We start from the raw sequence: 25,134 nt of genomic DNA, 5'->3' as shown, positions 1-25,134 counted from the left end.
CCGGTTGAGTAGTGGCGCTCACCCCCTCCTTCGTCAAAAAACGACCACAAATACGTCAGCACAACCCCTGAGCGACACACATCTACAGTAAACAACGGAACTTAATGAATCACGATACAACTATTTTTTTCATTCATTCTGCCCGCGATATATTTTCAGGGAAAGTTTCATGTAAAAGTTTTGGTATGGTGTATGATAACTTGGGCAATGGTGGCAGCAACAGCGTCGCTCTCTCCCTTGCTCTCCTGGTCTTGACCAGTTGAACTAAGGAAGCCGTTGCGCGCAAGTAGTGAAGCAACAAGTGCCGCGATCCACACTATATATGTGTTGGAATTTTACACACACTAAATGTTCATTTATTTTTCTGGAATATTTAACTCATTACTAAATGAATTTTAAGAACATAAGCAAACCAAATTTTAACATTAATGCGTATTCCAAATGCAGTTTTTTTCACGAGTAACAAAGTGTACCAAACTAAAACACAGTAAAATGCCATAAGACTTTTCAAGACGAGTGAGATTAAAAATATTCTTGAGACCAAAGATTATCTAACCAAACGCAAGGGCAGTCACCGGTGAGTTAAATACAATAATTATCATCAGGAAGCGACATAACCGTGCTGTTTGCCATACATCTTCCATGATACTCCCCACACACACACACACACACTGAACTGAAGAAACAACCTCACGACGCTAAAAATATGAAAGGCAGGAGCAGGGTGACATGTTAGAGACATACAATAGGGGGATTGCCAGAGTGGAAATAGCCGAACTGTTTATACTGAATACCAACAGAATAAGGGGCATGGGTGAAAGCTTCAAACTCAGAGGATTCAGAGACATGTTAGAAAGTTTTCATTTAGTGTAATAGTGGGAAAATGGAATGAAGTAAAGAAGCAGGTTGTGGAAGCACTCTATTTATAATTTTAAAAGATATGATAGGGGTAGGAGTCACTGCGTTAAAAAAAAACAGGCGGCTAGACAAAGCAGGGGCCAAGAGCTAATGCTCGATCCTGCAGACCAACCCGTCCTCAACTCGAGTCCATTACATCGAGCGGTCGACCCCACAGACGCATTCATAGATTTGTACATGCTGTTCTTTTAAAACGGGAATTTTCTCAAATATAAATTATTATTATAATAGCATATTGTGCTTAGATAGGCATAGGTTAGGTTAGGTATTTAGGTTCTGTTGGTGATTATTTGTATTTGAAGTACGTGGGTGAAGCATTTACAGCGTTGTGGTTCAAACAAAATTCGTCAGTGAAGCACTTGTTCCAGAAGTATTCGAACGAAATCAGTCGAGTCGTATGTAAACCGTTTTTCATTCATGAACAGGGGGGGGAGGGGGTTTGGCAGGTGCATGGAATCACTTTTGGGTCTTTGTTTGGAGGACGGGCTGTTACACACAAGACCCAAAAGTGACCCAAAAGTGTGAGTGCTGGGAATATGGGACACCACTAGTGTAGCTCTCATCCTATAACTACAATTAGGTAATTTTACACACACACACACACACACACACACACACACACACACACACACACACACACACACACACACACACACACACACACACACACACACACACAGGGTCTGGTAGCCGAGTGAACAGCACGCAGGACTCTCAATTCTGTGGCCCAGGTTCGATTCCCGGACCAGGCAGGAACAAATGGGCGAAGCGAAACGAAAGAAGTTTCTTTCACCCTGAATGCCCCTGGTTACCTAGCAGTAAATGGGTACCTCGGATGTTGTTGCTACCTGGGACAAAGTTCCAAGTAGCACGGGCTATGGTGAGCCCGTAGTTTGGGCACCTCTGAGTTAGACAGCTGTTACGGAGCTACTTCCTGGGGATGTGCGTGTTTGGGAGAAAAATAATAGATAGTAGTTAGTAACAGTTGATTGACAGTTGAGTGGCGGGCCAAAAGAGCCAGAGCTCAACCCCCGCAAGAACAACTAGGCGAGAAAACACACTAACAAAAAGAGAGAGGAGAGGAGATAAGAAAGAAAAATATAGAATACTTAGGGTATTGAGAGCTCACAGCGAATACCAGTAGAACAAGAGGATATGGATGAACCATAAATATTTGGATTTTGTTGTGACGTAAGAAAAGTAGGAAAATGGAATGAACTACTGAAGGCAAGCAGGTTGTGCAAGCGATCTCCATTCAAAATATCAAATTTAGATAAAGAAAAAAGATTGCATTAATCGTTGGCTAGAAAGGTAGGATAGAAAGGAAACAAGAGCTAAAGCACGATCCCACAAGTACAAACAGGTGTATACACACCTGTTGATTGACGGTTGAGAGGCGGGACCAAAGAGCCAGAGCTCAACCCCCGCAAGCACAACTAGATGAGTACAACTAGGTGTATACACAGGTACACACATACATGCTTCTATGCTGCACATTACAAGTAACAAATGTGTAGCTCCACTGCTGATGTAGGTCTAGATGTTAGTTACCTAGCCCTAATGACTTGGCATTGTGCAGACGTTCAAATGTGTGATTCTTGTTTAAACTGTTTGTGTTACGCTGCACTGAGGCACGTTATTGTTTATGTATTTCAGTACGCCTTTGCTGATACGACTTCTGGTGTATGCCTATTTAAATACCTACTTTGTTACGCTCGGTGAATGTGTCTTATTGTTATCATTGTTGGTGAAGGTAAACCGTCTTTGTTACACACTGTTGGTACACGTAAGCCTTTGTTACACACTGTTGGTACACGTAAGCCTTTGTTACACACTGTAGGTAAGTAAATCGTCTTTGTTACACACTGTAGGTGCAGGTAATTCTTTCTTTGTTTCACACTGTTGGCGAAGGCAAGTCACCTTTGTTATACATTACTGATAAAGGTAAATCTGTCTTTGTTACACATTGTTGTTGAAGGTAAATCGTCTTTGTCGCACACTGTTAGTCTTAGCTGCCGCGGGAAAGAAGTAAAACGCTGATGCCAAAATACACCGATTTGAGAGTTTTCGACAAGTGTGAAGATGAAATTATGGCATATAAAATGAGCTACAAATTAATTACTGGCAAAGTAGGAAGATGAATCTTTAATTTCTAAACGAACAGAACCCAGTGCGTATTATCAAATCAAAATATACATTATCCACCGTGAAAAGCTCAGTCCCCTAGGATGCTGTGATTGCTCCAGTATTTTGTCTCATCTTCATATCAGACATAGAAAAGGACACAAACTATAATTCCGTATCCAGATGACACTATGATTTTTATCAGTAGACATTATAGAGGCCATGGCAAACCTCCAATCTAATGTAAATCAAGTCTTTCAATGGGCCACATAAAATAATATGTTGTTAATGAAGATATGTTCAATTTCCTGCGCCTAAGAAAAACGAAAATATAAAAACGGAAACCACATATACGCAGACAAATTACAATATAGAACGAAAAAGCAATACTGTATATAAAAGATCAGTGGGTGTAATAATTTCGGAAGACTTTACTTTTAAAGAACACGATAAAGTAGCTATCGCAACTGGGAAAAACCCCACCCAGGTTGAATAACAAAAAAAATTAAAACAATTTGATGACACAACAATGATGCTATTCAAGATACTAATGCTGTCTAGAATGGAATATTATTGCACACTAACATCCGCATTCGAAGCTGAAGAAACTACTGACCTGGAGAACGTGTAAAGATGTTTTACTGCCAGAATCCATTCAATATAACATTAAATTATTGGGACTGCTTAAAATTGTTAAATCTGTATTCCTAGAGTGCAGGCAGGAGAGATACATAACAATTTAAATTTGGAAAATGTTAGCAGGATTAGTTCTGAATCTACATGGAAATAACACACGACACAATTAGGCATGGAAGAAAGTGCAAAATAGCCCCGATGAAAAGTAGAGGTTCATTAAGCATGCTGAGAGAGGACTATGAACATTAAAGGCCCAATACTTTTCAACATACTCCATCTAAATATATGGGGCATAACTGGCCAACCTCTTATGATGTTCAAAAGAGAGCTTGATAAACACCCCCAACAGATACCTGATGAACCAGGCTGTGATTCATACGTCAGGCAGCGGGCATCCACTGCCAACAGTTTAGTTGACCAGACCACCAACCAGGAAGCCTGGTCAGAGACCGGGCCGAAGTGACGTTGATCCTTGAACCAACGCCAGGTAACCGCATGGTAGTTAAGTCATCTTTGTTACACACTGTTGGTGTAGTTAAGTCATCTTTGTTACACACTGTTGGTGTAGTTAAGCCATCTTTGTTACACACTGTTGGTGTAGTTAAGCCATCTTTGTTACACACTGTTGGTGTAGTTAAGTCATCTTTGTTACACACTGTTGGTGTAGTTAAGTCATCTTTGTTACACACTGTTGTAGTTAAGTCATCTTTGTTACACACTGTTGGTGTAGTTAAGTCATCTTTGTTACACACTGTTGGTGTAGTTAAGTCATCTTTGTTACACACTGTTGGTGTAGTTAAGTCATCTTTGTTACACACTGTTGGTGTAGTTAAGTCATCTTTGTTACACACTGTTGGTGTAGTTAAGTCATCTTTGTTACACACTGTTGGTGAAGGTAATTATTATACATTGTTGATGCAGATAAAGTTGTTTTTGCTACACACTGTTAATGAAGACAAGTCGTCTTTATTTCTCCGTTGGTGTAGATAAGTAATTTGTTTTACACTATTGGCATTGGTAAGCCTGTCTGTATTACACTATTGAAGAGGTTAAATTTGTGTTACGACATTCTGGTGCTATAATGTAGTTAAGAGCTTTTCTGTGTTATATTTTCCTGGTATAAGAAAGAATTTATTGCGTGTCACAGTAAGTTGTGGTGAAATTATCCATTGATTATTGAGCCATACTGTGGGTAGGTATGCAAGACTCCGTTTTTATCAATGAGCGTTGCGCTCTGTTGAGGTAAATGCGTCGTTTCAAGTGAAAAGGTGTTGCTTTAGAACAATGTGTTGAACTGCTTTAAAGCAGGTGCATCATCGCTACAAGTATTAGTGTGTGATACTTGTAGTAATATTAGTGTGCTGTACTTTGTCTCGCATGCATTTCCCAGTGAGTTAATGCGTATTGCACTATTCTGACCCAGGCGTATCACCTCATGTATTGCAAGTGTTCATGCAGGTACGTTGCCTCTGTATTTACTTAGTTGTGCTTGCGGGGGTTGAGCTCTGATCTTTCGGCCCGCCTCGCAACTGTCAATCAACTGTTACTAACTACTATTTTTTTTTCTCCCCACACACACCCCAGGAAGCAGCCCGCGACAACTAACTCCCAGGTACCTATTTACTTCTAGGTAACAGGGGCATCAGGATGAAAGAAGCTCTGCCCATTATTTCTCGCTAGCGCCCTGAATCGAACCCGGAACCACAGGATCCCGCGTCCAGCGTGCTGTCTACTCAGCCACCGGCCCCTATATAGATATATATAGAGCGGCCACACAGTGTTACTGCGCCAGTGTGTTGCATGCTATAGCTTGTACTGTGCTGCACTGTGCTGGTGCAACTTGTCCTCTCAACTAGGATGTCTTATTTGTGTACTTTATAGTGAGTGCCTAACCTACAAAATACATACAAAGTAAAATTAAAAGAAGTGGCTCTCAAATATCCACATTTTCTATGCATCGGTTGGTTAGGTAAAATAGGTTACTTGGGTTAACACGTTTCTTATTAGGTTAGCACTTTCTATTTGTACGTTGTGACAAATCTAGAGAACGGGAGCGTAGTTCAGACCCTTACCTGTCTACCCCTCGTCGTTCCCTCGATGTTCAAACCTAGTTTCCTTCCTCTCTCTGTTCCCAATGGTCACTACTCAAAACTGGAATGCTATCTTCACAGACAGTTGCATTACCAGGTACTGTAAACTGCTGGTCACTAAGACGCTTCGAGAGCTATGATTCAAGATCCTCATTACTCTCTTTAATACCGTTTTTCGTGACGGTGAACTTCCTTTTTATTTATGTTGGGATTTATGCTTCAGGACACGAACTGAAACTGGTAAGGTCGTTCAGTAGTACATGATTTTTTCCCCAGAACACAATCTAACAATTGTTTCACATGCAAGCTCTTCTACTGGGCGGGTGCGCAGGGGCAGAGTGAAGTGTCCAGTCCTCCTGGATGTTACCCAGGATTGGAAATCAGGTCGTCTCGCTTGCACGGTGAGTGAACGATCTCTGGTGACGCACCACTAACTACCTTATGTTGTTTCCAGTACATTCTCTTAAAATTAAAGTATTTATAGTAACTATGTGGTAGAATGTATAAAATGTCGTGATGGACCACCAGAAAGTAAGATTTTTTTAGTCCTGAATTTGGACAAGTAGGAAAAGTTTTTATATTTATGTTGCTAATAAAATATAATCTAATCATCCTAGGCCTAACATAGTAGTATATTAGGCCCGGTAGTAGAGTTGGGTTCATTCTCGACGTACAATCGAGATTTCCGGGTTCGAATCCGGGGGGAGGGGAAGGGGACAGAAATGTGGGGCACATCTCCTTTCACCTAATGCCTCTGTTCACCTAGCAGCAAGTAGGCACTCAGGAGTTCAGCTTGTTGTGGAGTTGCATCCTAGGCGGGGTCAGTAATTCGAAGCTGGGGAGGGGCACCTAGATAAAAGCCTAACGTATAGGTTTTTACCTCGTGTCCCGCCCTGATCCTGCTTCACTCATGCCCCTCCCTGATCCTGCTTCACTCATGCCCCTCCCTGATCCTGCTTCACTCATGCCCCTCCCTGATCCTGCTTCACTCATGCCCCTCCCTGATCCTGCTTCACTCATGCCCCTCCCTGATCCTGCTTCACTCATGCCCCTCCCTGATCCTGCTTCACTCATGCCCCTCCCTGATCCTGCTTCACTCATGCCCCTCCCTGATCCTGCTTCACTCATGCCCCTCCCTGATCCTGCTTCACTCATGCCCCTCCCTGATCCTGCTTCACTCATGCCCCTCCCTGATCCTGCTTCACTCATGCCCCTCCCTGATCCTGCTTCACTCATGCCCCTCCCTGATCCCGCTTCACTCATGCCCCTCCCTGATCCCGCTTCACTCGTGCCCCTCCCTGATCCCGCTTCACTCGTGCCCCTCCCTGATCCCGCTTCACTCGTGCCCCTCCCTGATCCCGCTTCACTCGTGCCCCTCCCTGATCCCGCTTCACTCGTGCCCCTCCCTGATCCCGCTTCACTCGTGCCCCTCCCTGATCCCGCTTCACTCGTGCCCCTCCCTGATCCCGCTTCACTCGTGCCCCTCCCTGATCCTCCTTCACTCGTGCCCCTCCCTGATCCTCCTTCACTCGTGCCCCTCCCTGATCCTCCTTCACTCGTGCCCCTCCCTGATCCCGCTTCACTCGTGCCCCTCCCTGATCCCGCTTCACTCGTGCCCCTCCCTGATCCTCCTTCACTCGTGCCCCTCCCTGATCCTCCTTCACTCGTGCCCCTCCCTGATCCTCCTTCACTCGTGCCCCTCCCTGATCCCCTTTCACTCGTGCCCCTCCCTGATCCCGCTTCACTCGTGCCCCTCCCTGATCCCGCTTCACTCGTGCCCCTCCCTGATCCCGCTTCACTCGTGCCCCTCCCTGATCCCGCTTCACTCGTGCCCCTCCCTGATCCCGCTTCACTCGTGCCCCTCCCTGATCCCGCTTCACTCGTGCCCCTCCCTGATCCCGCTTCACTCGTGCCCCTCCCTGATCCCGCTTCACTCGTGCCCCTCCCTGATCCCGCTTCACTCGTGCCCCTCCCTGATCCTGCTTCACTCGTGCCCCTCCCTGATCCTGCTTCACTCATGCCCCTCCCTGATCCTCCTTCACTCGTGCCCCTCCCTGATCCTGCTTCACTCGTGCCCCTCCCTGATCCTCCTTCACTCGTGCCCCTCCCTGATCCTCCTTCACTCGTGCCCCTCCCTGATCCTCCTTCACTCGTGCCCCTCCCTGATCCTGCTTCACTCATGCCCCTCCCTGATCCTGCTTCACTCATGCCCCTCCCTGATCCTGCTTCACTCATGCCCCTCCCTGATCCTCCTTCACTCATGCCCCTCCCTGATCCCGCTTCACTCATGCCCCTCCCTGATCCCGCTTCACTCATGCCCCTCCCTGATCCTGCTTCACTCGTGCCCCTCCCTGATCCTGCTTCACTCGTGCCCTCCTGATCCTGCTCCTGCCCCTCCCTGATCCTGCTTCACTCGTGCCCCTCCCTGATCCTCCTTCACTCATGCCCCTCCCTGATCCCGCTTCACTCATGCCCCTCCCTGATCCTGCTTCACTCATGCCCCTCCCTGATCCCGCTTCACTCATGCCCCTCCCTGATCCCGCTTCACTCATGCCCCTCCCTGATCCTCCTTCACTCATGCCCCTCCCTGATCCTGCTTCACTCATGCCCCTCCCTGATCCTGCTTCACTCATGCCCCTCCCTGATCCCGCTTCACTCATGCCCCTCCCTGATCCTCCTTCACTCATGCCCCTCCCTGATCCTGCTTCACTCATGCCCCTCCCTGATCCTCCTTCACTCATGCCCCTCCCTGATCCCGCTTCACTCATGCCTCTCCCTGATCCTCCTTCACTCATGCCCCTCCCTGATCCTCCTTCACTCATGCCCCTCCCTGATCCCGCTTCACTCGTGCCCCTCCCTGATCCCGCTTCACTCGTGCCCCTCCCTGATCCCGCTTCACTCGTGCCCCTCCCTGATCCTGCTTCACTCGTGCCCCTCCCTGATCCTGCTTCACTCGTGCCCCTCCCTGATCCTGCTTCACTCGTGCCCCTCCCTGATCCTGCTTCACTCATGCCCCTCCCTGATCCTGCTTCACTCGTGCCCCTCCCTGATCCTCCTTCACTCGTGCCCCTCCCTGATCCTGCTTCACTCATGCCCCTCCCTGATCCTGCTTCACTCATGCCCCTCCCTGATCCTCCTTCACTCATGCCCCTCCCTGATCAATGAGGAGGCATGAGTGAAATACGATCAGAGAGGGCATGAGTGGGAATCAGCAAAAGATACAGTGAGCATGGCTAGACAAGAGGAATACAGTGGGTGTAGCGGGATAGGGACGAGCCAAATGAGGTGAGCAAGGGCAGGTTTTATGACAAAAACTGGCAAAGAGGCTGTTGAGATGAGTGCAGAGAACACCCGGCCATGATTAGCAGGATAGTCCTACAACTACTTACTCACACTGTTCTATTGAGGCCAACTTTCCATGTGCCCCTTCCCCAGCTCCCATGCACGCACAAAAAGTTATGTGGAATAGAATTACAGAACTCTAATAAAGAATGAGACATAAGGGTGGTTTTGGATAGTAAGCTGTCGCCAGAGGAACACAAAGAACATTATGAGAAGAGCATATGAGTCATTTTCCAACTTCAGACTTGCTCTTAATTATATGGATGGTGAAATACTAAAGAAACTGTTCATGACTTTTTTGAGACCAAAATTGGTATAAGCAGCAGTTGTATAGTGCCCAAATCTCAAGGAGCACACAAGGAAACTGGAAAAGGTGCAATAGTATGTTACAAAATGGCTTCCAGAACTGAGAAACATGAGTTACGAGGAGAGACTAGAGGCATTAAACATGCCAAAACTAGAAGATAGAAGACAAATAGGTGATATGATCAACATTTAAAAATACTAACAGACTTTTACTAACCTGTATTAGTATTTTAGTATTTACTAATACTTACCAAATTGACAGAAATTCCTGTATCCAACAACTTTACGAACAATAGGAAACAGATTCGAGCTAAATAAACAAGTGATGCAAAAATATTGGAAAGTTTTCTTTTGCAGAGTGGTAGACGGTTGGAAGAAGCTAAGTGAGAAGGTGGTGGAGGCAAAACCTTCAGTAGTTTCAAAGCGTTATACGACAAGGAGTACTGGGAAGACGGGATACCACAAGCATAGCTCTCATCCTTTAACTACAGTTGGGTAATTATACACAAACGCATACCATCCTGTAGTGCCGTAAGCTAAGTCGTTAGCTCACAAAGGGTGATCAAGAGTTCGACCCCCATATTGCAGGACAGAGGCATTTGGGCAACACTTCTTTCCACCTGATGTCGCTGTTCATCAAACAGTAAATAGGTATCTGAGCATTAGAAAGCTGTTGTAGGATGCATTCTGGGAATGGTTAGCAGTTAGCATAATAGATATCATAGATAAAGTAGATCGGAAGTTAACATTAGAGAGCCAAATACACACATACAAAGCACTACATGCTCCACATATAACATCTCTCCTTACACAGCACCGCAAGCAACAGGTCATAAACAGACGCCCTTTACGAGAAGCCGACCAGACGCTGTCAGCTCTGAAGGCAACGTCGGTTCCGAAACTGGCACCACTGGCCTACCATGACCAAAGGAACCCCGAACCCTGGCACGACCCCTCCGGGAAAGACCCCTACGGCCAGCCCAGAGAACCAACAAGGCAGACATAGGCGGACAGCTAGACAAAACCGCCAGTAGATACTGCAGAACTGAAGAATATGCAAACAGCAACGGGCAAATGGGCAACGAAAACCTAAGAGCCAGGGCCCACGCGGATTCCAGGCAGTGAGTGAGCACAGCCTGCTGGCACGTGAGGCGAGAAGCAAATAAACACCGCCTCCTTCAGAATCAGCGCAAACAACTTCATCAAGGCACCTGATGTCCGAGCCGCCGAGGCAAGTGCACCTGAAACCGGCTCCATATCCTCCTCAAGCCAGTCCGAAGACAGCTCGAGCAGGGAAAAGGTGTGCGCAAATCCTCAGCTACCAGGGACGCCGAAAGGACTGGAACCTGCACGTGAAGCTGCACCCGGCCAATATCCTTAGGAAGAATGGGGGCGAATAAGCACTAACTGAGGTGCTCCAACCTGGATAAACCTCAACAACCAAAGAAGTTTCCAGCCATTCAAGTCTGCAGGTCCGACAGAATGAATACCACACTCCCAAGAAAAGAATGTCTGCCAATCAGTATGACTCCGGCACCTCGTAATACATCCAATAAGGAAAAGCAGAACCGAACTCGAGGAATGGTCCATTATCGAGACAAAATCCGGGTCACACAGGAGGTAAGCCACAATGGCCTCCTGAACCTCCTTAGGCGGGATATGGGAAGCCAAAAACCTCTGGAAGGAAGGGACCGAAGATGGGACTCATGATGCATCCATCAGACCAATGAGCCCCAATGTGGTTTTCCAGGGCCCTTAGGCTGACTGCTAAGGGAAGCCCAGGCAAGGTACTACTAACCGGTTGGCCCAAGCTACCGAGAGAATTAAAGCTGAACCCCTGCAACGTGTACAATCACAGGAATCTAGCGGGAGACCACCAGAATAATAGAGGGTGAACAATGACCAAGGGCAGACCCTACCAGGCAACACAAAACAAAAAAAAAGAAAAAGAAAAAGAAAAACCCCACAAAAGTAAGTCTCCAGGAGGAACAGAACTGGCCACAGTGATAAAAGGTGACAAGCTGAATAGTACTTTGCACCCCTACCAGCGACAATACTACCTCCTACCCAAGGCCAAACAAAGGCTATGAAAACTCCTGCTGACCAAGGGTTCGGCAATCACCGAACAGCAAACGATTACTACACGATTACTACCGAGGTAGTTCCAAAACGACTTGTGGAAGATGACCCCGAGCTGCAAGGGCAGTACTTACAGGGCACCTAGGGAACATTGTAACAGACTTGTGTAGGGAGAAATAGTGTTAAATGTTGAAAACCAGTCTGGTACTTTTACCCCTGTAGATATACAGAGCATCATCATAGCAGGAAAAGTCATCTCCTAAAAACCAATGTAAACAAAACTGATAAAATAGTTAAAAAGCAGAGTCAATGCAAGAAAATATAAGAGAAACAACAGTGTTAAATGTAGAAAAACAGCCTGGAACATTATAAGACATAAATGAACTATTGGGAAATCTGTATGACATGTATATGATTGAGACATTGGAACCGGGCAGGAAGCACATGGGCAAGGCCTTCTCATCCACTTAGGAGAGAGGGGCAGTGAGAACAAGACCAGTGTCTTGGATGGTCTCCAACAAATACGATAAGTGCAGTATTATAGATGTTTATAGCGGTGCTTCCCTTTTTGTACAAGTTAGAGATAGGAATTTGTAGAAATAAGGATTTTAGAACCCTGTGTGTAGGGCGAGTGGAGTGGTGTGTTAATTCAGGTACATGTGCTCAGCTGTGTGTCACATGGGGTTATCCACATTTACTTTGTACATACATTTGTGTATTGTGGTCAGAGTAGTGTAAAACCCATGCCCTTTGTAGTGACCTAAAAGGAGTGGAATGGAGTAATGACCTTAAGTCCCAGTTTGTATAGGCCTAAACCGTTGTGTGTCGTCTCCTGAGGTGTGCGTGTTGGTGGGAAGGAACCTCCCCCCCCCCACCTTGTCTGTATCAATCCAGTGGTTGATCCAAGAACACGGTCTTGTGTGGGCCGGTCTTGGAGCGAGACATGAACCCAGCGATAGGTGACTTAAATGGGGATTTCGATGTGGATTCAATATATAACTTATTTAAGAATATTCTAAACAAAGCACAGGAACGTAGTATACCATACAAATTGAATAGATCGTATACTAATGACCCAAAGTGGATAACAAAGAATTTGAAGAACCTTATAGGTAAAAAGAGAGCTTGGTACAAAAGGATTAAAAATGGGGAGGTCACTTTAGAACAGGAATTCGTACAACTGGTTAGAAATGTTAAAAAAGAGATAAGGAAAGCAAAAAGAAACTATGAAGTTCGCATAGCAGGGCAAGCAAAGACAAATCCTAAAGGGTTTTTTCAGTTATATCGTACTAAGACTAGGGAAAGGATAGGTCCATTAAAAACTGAGACAGGTCAAATAACAGATAGTGATGAAGAGATGAGTAGTATTTTTAATAAATATTTTGTATCTGTATTTACTAAAGAGGAACTTAACAATATGCCTTCAGCCGAACAAGTCTATGTGGGTGGGGACGAGGACAGGTTGACGAGTTTAGCAGTTACCAGGGAGGATGTTCTTAAACAAATAGTAAAACTCAAACCAAACAAATCCCCAGGGCCGGATGAAGTGTTTGCTAGGGTGCTTAAAGAATGCAAAGAGGAGCTTTGTGACCCACTGTCAACCATATTTAATAAATCAATAGAGTCAGGCAGAGTGCCAGAGTTTTGGAAAGTTGCTAATGTGATACCAGTTTTTAAGAAAGGAGATAGATCACTTGCGTCTAACTATCGACCAATTAGCCTAACGTCTATTGTGGGAAAGTTACTCGAATCTATAATAGCAAATAAAATTCGTCTTCATCTTGAAAAACATAAATTAATAATTGAGTCGCAACATGGTTTTATAAATGGCCGTTCATGTTTAACAAATTTGTTATCTTTTTATTCTAGCATTGTTGAGGCAGTTGATAGTGGTAAGGATTGCGATGTTGTATACCTTGACTTTAGCAAAGCTTTTGATACAGTGCCACATGAAAGACTGATTAAAAAAATAGAGTCTCATGGTATTGGGGGTGCTATATTAAGCTGGATTAGGGCATGGCTATACCAAAGGAAACAGAGAGTTAGTATAAATGGAATCAAGTCAGAGTGGGAAAATGTTGTAAGTGGAGTGCCTCAAGGCTCTGTCCTGGGACCTCTGTTGTTTATAATATATATAAATGATTTAGATTCAGGTTTGAGTAGCAACATTTGCAAATTTGCCGATGATACGAAAATCGGTAGGGAAATTAATTCGGAGGAGGACTCACTATCACTTCAAGTTGATCTAGATAGGGTTTTGAAATGGTCAAAGGATTGGCAGATGCAGTTTAATGCTGATAAATGTAAAGTTCTGAGGTTAGGTAATGATGATAGAGTTACAAGATACGAGCTAGATGGTGTTGTGATTGCGAAGTCGGATTGCGAAAGGGATCTGGGAGTTATGATTAGTAAGAATTTAAAACAAAAGGATCAATGCATAAATGTTCGTAATAAGGCAAATCGGACACTTGGATTTATTAATCGCAGCGTTAGTAACAAGACACCTGGTGTGGTTCTCAAGCTATATCTTGCTCTAGTTAGGCCCCATTTAGATTATGCAGTTCAGTTTTGGTCGCCATATTATAGAATGGATATAAATTCACTTGAACGTGTCCAGCGTAGGATGACTAAGTTAATTCCCCAAATTAGAAATCTTTCATATGAAGAAAGATTAACAAAGCTTAAGTTGCATTCACTGGAAAGGCGAAGAGTTAGGGGTGACATGATAGAGGTTTACAAGTGGATGAATGGACATAACCGGGGGGATATTAATAGGGTATTAAAAGTATCAACACAGGACAGAACACGAAACAATGGATATAAATTGGATAAGTTTAGATTTAGGAAAGACTTGGGTAAATACTGGTTCAGTAACAGGGTTGTTGATTTGTGGAACCAATTGCCGCGTAACATTGTGGAGGTGGGGTCCCTCGATTGTTTCAAGCACGGGTTGGACAAGTATATGAGTGGGATTGGGTGGTTATAGAATAGGAGCTGCCTCGTATGGGCCAATAGGCCTTCTGCAGTTACCTTTGTTCTTATGTTCTTATGTTCTTATGACCCCTTCCCCCTCCCCGTTCTAATCAGTGCGAGGAAATCTGGTATTTGTTAAATAAAAACCCTTTTGTAAAATTGTACCCCAAGGTGTATTTCTTGTCCATGTAGTTAGAACTGGTGATTATTGCTATATAGATCCCTACACTTCCATCATTTATAAGAAAGTAAGGGCAGGTGTTGTTAGCAATACTCTAGGGTACGGCTTTCAATCCCGTACCTTACAACATGGCCCTAGGCTCATGCAGCTCCAGTACTCCGTGAATTACTCCTGGCTCGCACACCACCACATAACAGAACAACACGGCAAAGGCACAGCACTGCACAGAGACATGAGCCAGAGCTGAACTACCGTCACTCAACCCATCAGCCTCAGAACTGGGGTTGGATGGCCGGCGCAGGGGTCTGGGGGCTCCCCCTCCCCCCCTCCCAGGGAGGAGGGAGCTGCACAGACAATAGCGTGGCGGCAGTTGTGAAGACATGCTTGTTTCCTTGTTTTCGGACTGGGTAGTTCGGCTTGATAGTTCGGCTCCAGGGAGACGGAGGGGTTCTCCACAGAAAATATATCAGAAAATTATATTTTGCAGAGTGGTGGATGGTTGGAACAAGGTAATTGAGAAGGCAGCGGAGGCCAAAATCGTCAGTAGTTTCAAAGCGTTATACAACAGAGTACAGTACTGGGAAGACAGGACACCACGAGTGTAGCTCTCATTCTGTAACAACACTTAAGTAATCACACACAACACTACACTCACACACCTGATCTATTAGACCTGATCTTCACTCAGAATGAGGAAAGACATTGAGAACCTGGGATATGAAATACCAATTGGAGCCAGTGATCACTGTGTTCTAGTTTTTTTTTATTACATGACTGAACTTAAAACCATGACTATGCGACAAGGGGTCAGAGAAAGAAGAGTTGACTATAGAAAAGGGGATTACATGAGAATTACAATCACAAGAGAATACCTGGGAAATGTACAGTGGAAGGAAGAACTCAGAGGGAACACAGTACATGAAATGACAAGAATTCAAATGGAGGTGCAAGGCGACTGAAGATTGTTTCATACCAATAATAAGGGAAAAAAAAGTTGAGAATATAATAACCCATGGCTTAATAGACAGTGCCAAGAAGCAAAAACAAAAATCAGGAGGGAGTAGAGGAAATACACAGATCAAAGGACATAGGGAAAACAGAAGAGATGCAACAGAGCTAGGAACAAATACATAAATATAAAAATAGTATCTGAAGGAAATTGCAACAACGATATTGCTATCAAAGTAATGAAACATGTTTATGAAGAGTTAGGGGATACATGATCACCACCTACACAATTCTCAGAGGAACTGACAGGGTGGACAAAGACAAACTATTAAGTATGGGTGGAACACAAACAAGGGAACAGGTGAAAACTAAGTGCCTAGATGAGCCACAGATATTAGAAATATTTTTTTCAGTGTCAAGGTAGTTAACAAATGGAATGCATTATGCTGTGATGTGGTGGAGGTTGACTCCATACACAGTTTCAAATACAGTATAAATATGATACAGCCCAATAGGTTCAGGCTGTATCTTACAGCAGTTGATTGACAGTTGAGATGGGGGACCAAAGAGCTGAAGATCAACCCCCCCCCATAAGCACAACTAGCTGAGTATATGGGTTTGGGTGACAAGACAAAGATTTTAGTGGTTTTTTATGTTTATTTAATAGTCTTGGTTACAGCAGTGAGTTGTTGGCAATGTAGTTGGCGTGTTGTGACAGCCGAGACGACCATATCAGCCAAGTTGGTCCGGCACTTCTTGAAGAAAACTATTCAATTTTCTCTTGAAAATGTCCACATTTGTTCCAACAACATTTCTTATGCTTGCTGGGAGTATTTAAATTGAAATACGTTTATTGATGTATAAATACACACAAAGGGATGAGGTAGCTCAAGCTATTCTGACTGACTCACATACATGTAGTGTCGCATGGTTTGACTTCCCTCATAAATTATACCTCCTCGCCACTTCTGTTTGTGCCTGAATATTTCTCATTTTGCTTCTTATTTGTCTTATTGTTAAAACACATTCAATGTCAACTTGTGGTTTTGACGAGGCGCATTTAGCTAGGTCATCTGCCACCTCATTGAGTACCATTCCAAAATGAGATGGAATCCACATGAATTTTCCTTTGTGACCTTTCAGCTGTATCTCATTAGTCCTTTTCTTAAAATCCTCAACTATGGACACGAAAATTGGATTTCAACCGTTTAAGGAATCAAGTGCCCCTCAGCTATCGACAAATGCAAAAACAAATTTTTTGTCTTTACGTACTTCCTTCAAACCAGCCAGAATGGCCTGTAGTTCAGCTTGTGTTGATATATAATTACTAAGTCAAAGTTCAATTTTCCTGTTGTAAGAGAGACCCTTGTGAAGGGTGTAACTCAGTAGAGAGACAAAGAAACAGCAGTGGTAAATGTTGAAAAAAAAAGAGTCTGGAACTTTTGTTGAATTCTTGCATTTGGAATCCCTGCCAGTACAATATACTGCACATGCACAGCATTGTCATAGCAGGAAAATGTCATCCCCAGAACAGTGTAAACAGCAAAGAAAATACACGTGTAAAAAGTTTAAGGCAGCGAGGAGAAGACAGTTGTCACTTGTGTGGCATGTGACAGTCTCCTACAGTACCGATAAGTGCACTGGTCACAGGTGCTCCTTCTCTGGATTAGTGATAGGCAGTTTTAAACTAACTTTGTTTATAGAACCCTGTGTGTGGGTAGTGCTTTGTGTTATTGTGATTCATTCACTCAGATTTACGTGACAACAAGACATCTCAACAATGACAATCTTAACAACCCTGTAACAGAGTGCTCCATATTTATTCAGTGAAAAATAATCCTGTGTTGCCATAAGTGCCGAGTATAAGTATGTCATCAGCATACTGTATATGATCGTTGTGACCCATGGATGATACATCTCTAATGCTAATCTGTTCATTAATGCATTGAACAAGGTTGGACTTTAAACTCCCCCTTGGGAGGTACCTAACTGAAACCACCTTTCCTCAGACTAATTGTCGGTAAGGCAGGAAATCGTCAATTAGGCCTAATCCCCGAAAGTGGATCCCCAGTCATCCGAAAGGAGGGATGAGCTTACTTTAAATGTGTGGAATTAGTTCAGTTACAACAGGGATTATAATCTATAAGTATCCTTGGTAATACACCTGACCTTTTTCCCTTGTAGATAATCTCATATCCAATGTAGCAATCTCCCTGTTATTCCCAGATTGGTTAATTCATATAAGATAACTTCCCCATTGGCTTTATCAAATACTCCTTGTAGATCAACAAAAACTCTACAATTGTCATCCACATTAGACAAACACTTTACGAGACATTGCACAGTACTTTTGCCCTTGATAAAACCAAAGAGGTTATTGGACATGTTATCTTCTACAAGGTAGAGTAGCCTATTTACCAAGATACTTTTCATCATTTTACAAAAGCAGGATGTTAAGGGTACAGTCCTGTAACCTCCATTTGACTTGGGCATAGGAATGATGACGGCTTCCTTCCATTATTTTGGTACTTTCCTTCCCTGTAACTCATATTAATCAAAATCAAGTAAAGAACTAGGTTTCATACCTGCTAAATAATTAAGAATGTCCTAAGTTACTCTATTCTTCGCCGGAGCAGTAGAGCTGCCACTTTTTATAGCATCAAGTAGCTCATCGTAAGTTATCTCAGTGCATGTTACTGATCCTGTATTTCAAGCACAAAGTTACTCTAATTCTAATATTTTCCCATGAATCAATGGAGTTTCTTGTGTCTTCAGAAAAGAACTCCATACTAACAGCCCTAACTCGCTAGCAATCTTTCCTGGATCTGGATGAGCTATGAACTTGGTCGTACAACCCCTGATTTTGTTTACTTCTCTCCATATGTCTAAGGTTCTTAGTATTACCAATAGACTTAGCAAAGTCTTGCCAGTATCTGTCCCACACCACCTTCCTTACCCGACTGCATAACCTTGCTGGGAGTATGTTGAACGACGGTGGACCTCTGATGTTTATACAGTGTTCTCCGATTGTGCCTATGACGCCTCTGCTCTTAACTGGTTCTATTCTGCATTTCCTTCTGTATCGTTCACTCCAGTATTTTTCATGTGTATATTATCAGTCTCTTCATATCCCATCCCTTGCAATTCTGGGACAAACTTTGTCACAAACATCTGAACCTTTTCTAGTTTCCTTATGTGTTTCTTCAGGTGGGGCTCTACAATGGGGCAGCATACTCTTAAGAATTGTCTCACATAGGCTGTGTATAGAGATCTAAATGCCTTCCTATTTAGATTCCTGAATGATGTTCTAACTTGTAGAGTATGCTGCTGATGTTATCATATTTACATGAGCCTTTAGAGTTAAATTTGGAGTTGTGTCCACTCCCAGGTCTTTTTCTAGAGTCATTATAGAGAGGTCATTTTTCTTGTTTCTGTACTGTCCCTTCAGTCTCCTGTAAACTGTTCCCATTTCCAACATATTACAATTGCTCATATTGAACTCCAGTAGCCATTTCTCTGACCATCTCTGCAACTTATTCAAATCCTCTTGGAGAATCCTACAATCCTCACCCATTACAATTTGTCTCGTTAATTTTGTATCTGCAAACATCTAAGACTCAACTCCTGGAGACAGGTCATTTAGATATGGTATATGAGAAACAGAATTGGTCTCAGCACTGATCCTTGAGGTACTCCACTTGTTACTGTTCACCTGTCCGAATTCTTGCCCCTTACTATTACTCTGCGATTCCTACCCGATAGGCAATTCCTTATCCATATTAGGGCCTTTCTGCTTACTACTGCCTTCCTCTCAAATTTGTACAGTAATCTCTTGAGATTACTATATAAATGTCAAAGGCTTCTTGGCAGTCCAGAAATATGCAATCTGCTCATCCTTCTTTGCCTTTCATTAATTGTTACTTTATCATAGAACTCTAGTAGGTTTGTTAGGCATGATTTCCCTTCCCTAAAGCCAGGTTGGTGTTTGTTTACATAATTCTAAGTGTGTAACTAGTCTTAACCTGATTATTCTTTCAAGTACTTTGCAGGGGATGCTTGTCCCCTGGTCAACAGTTAGGGGTCTCTATACTGATCTTTAGTTAGTGCCTCTTCTTTATCTTCTTTCTTGAAAATTGGCACCATATTTGCCTTCTTCCAGCAGCTGGGCAAATATGTATCTCCCTTTGTAAGCGATTCATTAAAGATCTTTGCTAGTGGTATGTTGAGGGCCTGTGTTGCCTCTTAATATCCTTTGTAATACATTGGTCCAACATTTCAAACAGCTTTAGTTTCATCCAGTGATGCTAGTTGTTTCTTTACTCCCTCTGCTGTCACCTCAATATTTTGAATATTTAATCCAGGGTTGTCTCCTCTTCAAGCATTGGGAATTGCTCAGGCTCAGTTATGAACACTCCATGGAAACTATTGTTCAGTATCTCACAAATTTTCTTTTAACATTCTATATATACCTCTCCCGCTTTTCGTAGTCTTGTCACTTGGTCGTTAACCGTCATTTGTCTTCTTATATGACTGTGTAGTAGTTCTAGTTGCTACTTTAGACGTTATATTAAGGAGTGATATAATTGCTCCAAACTCTCATTAGTTGCAATGTAGATAATTAGATGTGCCTCTTAATTCCACTTTTCAAGAAGTTCTACATGAATCCTATATGTGCTAATTACATTTATTATCCCTTCCCAAATGCACAAGCATCAATCAGGCCAACTGACAGGTAGCCTGCAAAGATGTTAGTCGATTTGGCAAAGTGAGGAGAAGCTTGTGATATAAGCTCCAAGAACGGAAGCACCTTTAGTCAGTCTAACTGGAATTGTGCTTTAGTGCAGATACTCTAGAGATGCACCTCAGATATTCAACACCATCGATATTCACATGCAACAATGTAACACTCGTTAAGAGTCCAGTTCCTACTTAGTACAACCATCACAATAATTGTACTATTCAAATCACTTGTGCTGTTCCATCTTGAATACTGCTCAATACTCTCTTCCTTTTTCAGAGCTAGAGAGATGACTGAAATAGAGGGAATACAGAGAACATATACGGCATACATAGACATGATAAAGCACCTAAATTATTGGGATCATCTCAAAGCTTGCCAAATGTACTCCCTAGAAAGACAAGAGAGGTATCAAAAATATACTGTACAACATGAGCACAAGGAATTTTTGCAGTTTATCGTTATATACTGTATTGTAAACTTATTAAGAAAAACTGAGGTAAATTCTTCAAATTTATATGAATTTTGTTTTATTTTATTACTCTGGCATGGGGGGAATTTGTAGGAAGGGGGTCCCTTCTTGGAAGGTGTTAGTGTGTATAACAACTCTCCAATTTAGAATTTCCCCCCCACAGTGCAGTGGCTAATTCTTCATATGCCCAGTGCATTGTCACAGTGTAAGAATTTTCCTCTCCTAAAATATGTAAACATCAATTAAATAAAGGAAAAACAAATATCTCAAGTACATTCAGTGATGGAAAATATGTATAAACAGCAGTGTTAAATGTAGGAAACCAGTTTGAAACTCAATAAGACAGAAATGAACAAATTGGGGATACGAGTTTGAGTGAGATTTTATTGAACACAGGCGTGTGGACAGGAAAGGACGCCGTCAATTCGTTCATCAGTCGGTGGCAACAGCGGAGATCGGCTGACATCAGTAGGATGCTCAGTGGTCTTAATCATTTACAATAAGTTCCTAGGACTTTTTTGGGTTGTACCATGGTGCTTGCTTGTATTCAGTTAGGTGTAGGATATATTTAAGTTGTGTGCATGCTCCTGTATTTGGCTAGTTTTAAGTGTTTTATTTTCGTCCATCCCAATGTGGGTATTGCGGAGCACGTGTTCTGTTCCACCTGTCTTCGTCCAAGTTTAGTGTGTTAGTGTACAGTCAGCTGCGTGCATTACAAATGCCTTTTTACAAAAATGCCTGTTATCTGATTGTGGTTTGTTCGGACACAAAAGTTTGGATAACTAGTGGGGCAGGCAGCAGTCTGAATAAAAATATGCAATAGAGATGGAACTAGTTTATCCAGTGACCTTACACAGTGCCACTTAAGCAGTGTTCATACACTAATGGATGGCTTAGAAGCTTTAAAACTTTGCAATGGCATTAGGTACATTAGAGTACATGGTGAAAGGCAGTCTGCTGAGGTTACCTTATCACCATTAATCTCCAATTCAGTCAAATCAACACTATCATCATCCACCACCACTTTTTCTATCTAAATAAAAATGCTCCATCAACTATAATCTTCAAGTTAACAAGCTTATCATAATTTATTCTCATAACTTCTCATACAAACAAAACGCTGTCAAATTTTTGCAACAAAATTGTCAATTTTTTCCCCTAGCTTTTCATGATGACGAATTACTTATCTGAACACAACAGGTTATTCATTCAGACTCAGTCCTGAGGGATTCGGATAGCATGGCATCTGTAAGGTAAGGTAATTATCAAAACAAGGCACCAAACCGGGAAGGCTATGTAGCACCATCAAAGTGCGAAATAATCAGAGGGCGCTAAATATCACCAAGAATGCCAATACGAGAACAAAAAAGCATAAAGCGAACGATATCAAAAGTATCCGATTCACCTAGAATTCTATCGAGGGACAAGTGACCGCGAGGGACGGTCGGAAAGCAAGACACACGCTCGTCCTGGAAGTCAGGACATTCAACAAGGATATGCACAACTGTAAGAGCGACAACACAATGTGGACAATAAGGAGCAGGGCGGCGCTCCATTAAGTGACCGTGGGTTAAGTGAGTATGGCCAACCCGCAGCCGTGCCAAAGCAGTTTCCCACCGCCGGTTACAGTGGTAGGAGGAAGGCCACAGGGACACATTATGTTTGAGAGTACGCAGCGTTTTACTAACTACAGAGGACCAACAACCCTGCCAACGGGCAAGGATGGAGGAATGAATAACAGGATAAAAGTCGGAATAAGGAATACCTTTATGGGAGATGGGACAAGAACGGATAGCTTCCTTAGCGGCAGCATCCGCACGCTCATTGAAAGAAACACCAATATGGCTGGGAACCCAGCAAAACTCTACTGATTTAAATTTACTAGAAATAAGAAACAGCCAATGTTGAATCTCGATGACCACCGGATGGACAGGATTAAAGGACCCCTAGAGCCATGAGGGCACTATGAGAGTCAACTACAACCACAAAGGAGGAATGAGAATGAGAAAGCAAGAGACGGAGAGCATAGAAAATAACAAAGTTCTGCCATAAAGACGCTAGCCTCCGAAGGGAGGCGACACATATAAATACAGTCAGGAAAAACAACAGAGTAGCCCACACCGTCCGCAGACTTAGACCCATCGGTGAAGATGGAAATAAAGTGGGAGTGTGAAGAAAAGTGCGCAAGGAAGAGGCTTTTCAGAATCGTAGGATGGGTAAAGGCTTTAGTAATAGAAGTCAAGGACGTACAAAACTTGGGAAGGGGGACTGTCCACGAAGGCAAGGAAGGAACAATATGAGGAGAAACATTAGAAATATGAACAGAGAGAATCCTGTAAGCGAGATAACCGGACAGAAAGAGGGAGACGATGAAGAGGAACAGGAACCACAGGAGAAAGAAAAGTTAAAGCACGACAGAGGCGAGAGGAAGGATGTTGTAAGGACCGCGCAAGATAGCGAAGACAGTAGCGATCACGGCGGTCCTGAAGAGAGAGAAAGCCAGTGTCAACATACAAACTGAAGGCGGAAGTCTAACGAAAGGCACCAGAGCTGAGACGCAACCCAGTATGGTGCAAAGCATCAAGACGGCAAAGAGTAGAAGGAGAAGCAGAAGAGTATGCAGGGCAACCATAATCGAGTTTAGACAGGATGATAGAGGAGTGTGCACCTATCCGCTCCCCAAGAAGTATGGGACAAAACCTTAAGTAGGTTAAGGTTTTGTAGGTTATCCTTAAGTAGGTTAACCTTAAGTAGGTTATTAACATAGAGAGCGGAGACGATGCCAGAAGGAAGAGAGGAAAGATCATTGAGGGCAACTAGAAAAAAGAGTAGTGCTCAGAACACTACCCTAGGGTACACCTTCATACTGCCGAAAAGGGGCAGAGAGAGTGGTACCAAGCCACACACGAAAGGAACGACGAGAGAAGAAGCTCTAGAGGAAGAGAGGGAGATTCCCACGAAGGCCAAAAGAATGAAGTTGAGACAGAATATGATACCGTCAGGTAGTGTCGTAAGACTTTTCCAGGTCAAAAAGGACGGCAACAACGGAGGTCTTCGCAGCAAAAGCAGTACGAATATAGACCTCCAAGTTCACCAGGACATCTGTTGTGCTGCGGCACTTGCGAAAACCAAATTGAGAAGGGGAGAGGTGGTGATAGTGTTCTAAAAAACACATCAAACGAACGTTAACCATACATTCAAAGAGCTTCAAGTTTGTAATGAATACACGTACGGGAGAAGGTAGGGTGGGCCTCACCGCAATTGAGGCAGCGGGCCTGGGGAGAAGTGCACTCCAACTTAGAGTGACCCTCGCCTCCGCACAAGGGACAGAGAGAGACAGAACTAGAGCATTTGAGGGGACCATGCCCAAACCTCCAGCACTTACTGCAGAGCCGAGGAGATGGAATATGCTCCTGAACGGAGCATCTGGCACCAGCAAGAATGACAGAGGGCGGAAGGGTCCTACCATCAAAAGTAACATTTACAACACGAAGGGGAAGACGGCGATGACCACAAGGGGGACGAGTAAACGTATCCACCTGGAGGATAGAATGACCCTGGGCCTCGAGGATATGCTTGATATCCTCGCGGCAGTCCTTGAGATTCCAAACACCGGTCGCAACATGGTGCGGGAGGAGAACCGTGCCAACACTGGATTCAACCGAGCGTTCTTCGAGACCCGAACAGGGGTCTCGCCAAGGCATGATAAAGCGGCCAAGCGGGTGGCCGCATCCTGAGAAGGAGCAGCAACGACACGGGTACCAAGACGGGTAGGGTTGAAGGTGACAGAGGCATCTATGGAATCGACAAGATGCCTATGAAGGGAAAAATCGTCAGGAGGAGTTGAATCCAAAGGAAGGAGGTCAAAGTACTTAGTCCACGTAGCAAGACCAAACAAGGCATGGAGCGAATCAGTATGGGAAGGAAGCATACGAGAGCGGCCGTGGCGGGGACGGCGATGAGAACCTTTAGAGAGAGAGACTGGTCAAAAGGTGCAGTAGTCATAAGAAGAGATGGAGCCGTGCAAGGGGACGAGACAGTCACCACAGCAGGCTTGGGGCTCGACCCAACCACAGAGGAGGGAGGGGAGCAGGGAGGAAGAGTCCGGTCTGGGCCTAAACCGGGTCCTGTAGTGGGGGCTACAGATCCTGGTCTTCCAGGACGGTCCGACTCAGGGGCCTGGTCGCCCACCCCATGAGCCTGGGTAAGAGAAGTCAAGTCATCATCCATGCAGCAAACCAATAACTAAAGAATGGGACCTGGAACTAAGGGATACCACCTACCAGGGCAGCCAGGGAGGTTGAGCGCGGGCCAGTGCAGAAAGGGT

At 43.9% G+C, this 25,134-nt stretch overlaps 2 protein-coding genes across 2 annotated transcripts in view; one reads left to right on the top strand and one right to left on the bottom strand.

Moving 5' to 3' along the window:
- LOC123759892 (rabankyrin-5) overlaps positions 1–25,134 on the bottom strand; it is a 147,005-nt gene that overhangs the window by 86,773 nt on the left and 35,098 nt on the right. The window lies entirely within an intron of this gene.
- The window catches only part of LOC138365444 (uncharacterized), a 35,938-nt gene continuing 11,206 nt past the window's right edge, over positions 403–25,134 (top strand). The window contains exon 1 of the mRNA XM_069325752.1: positions 403–577. The gene's annotated coding sequence lies outside the window, so the exon portion shown is untranslated. The remainder of the gene's footprint in view (positions 578–25,134) is intronic.

The sequence above is a fragment of the Procambarus clarkii genome, chromosome 16 (assembly GCF_040958095.1).
Source record: "Procambarus clarkii isolate CNS0578487 chromosome 16, FALCON_Pclarkii_2.0, whole genome shotgun sequence".
NCBI lineage: Eukaryota > Metazoa > Arthropoda > Malacostraca > Decapoda > Cambaridae > Procambarus > Procambarus clarkii.
Note: the sequence above shows the minus strand (reverse complement) of the source record. Positions and strands in the feature narration are given on the sequence as shown.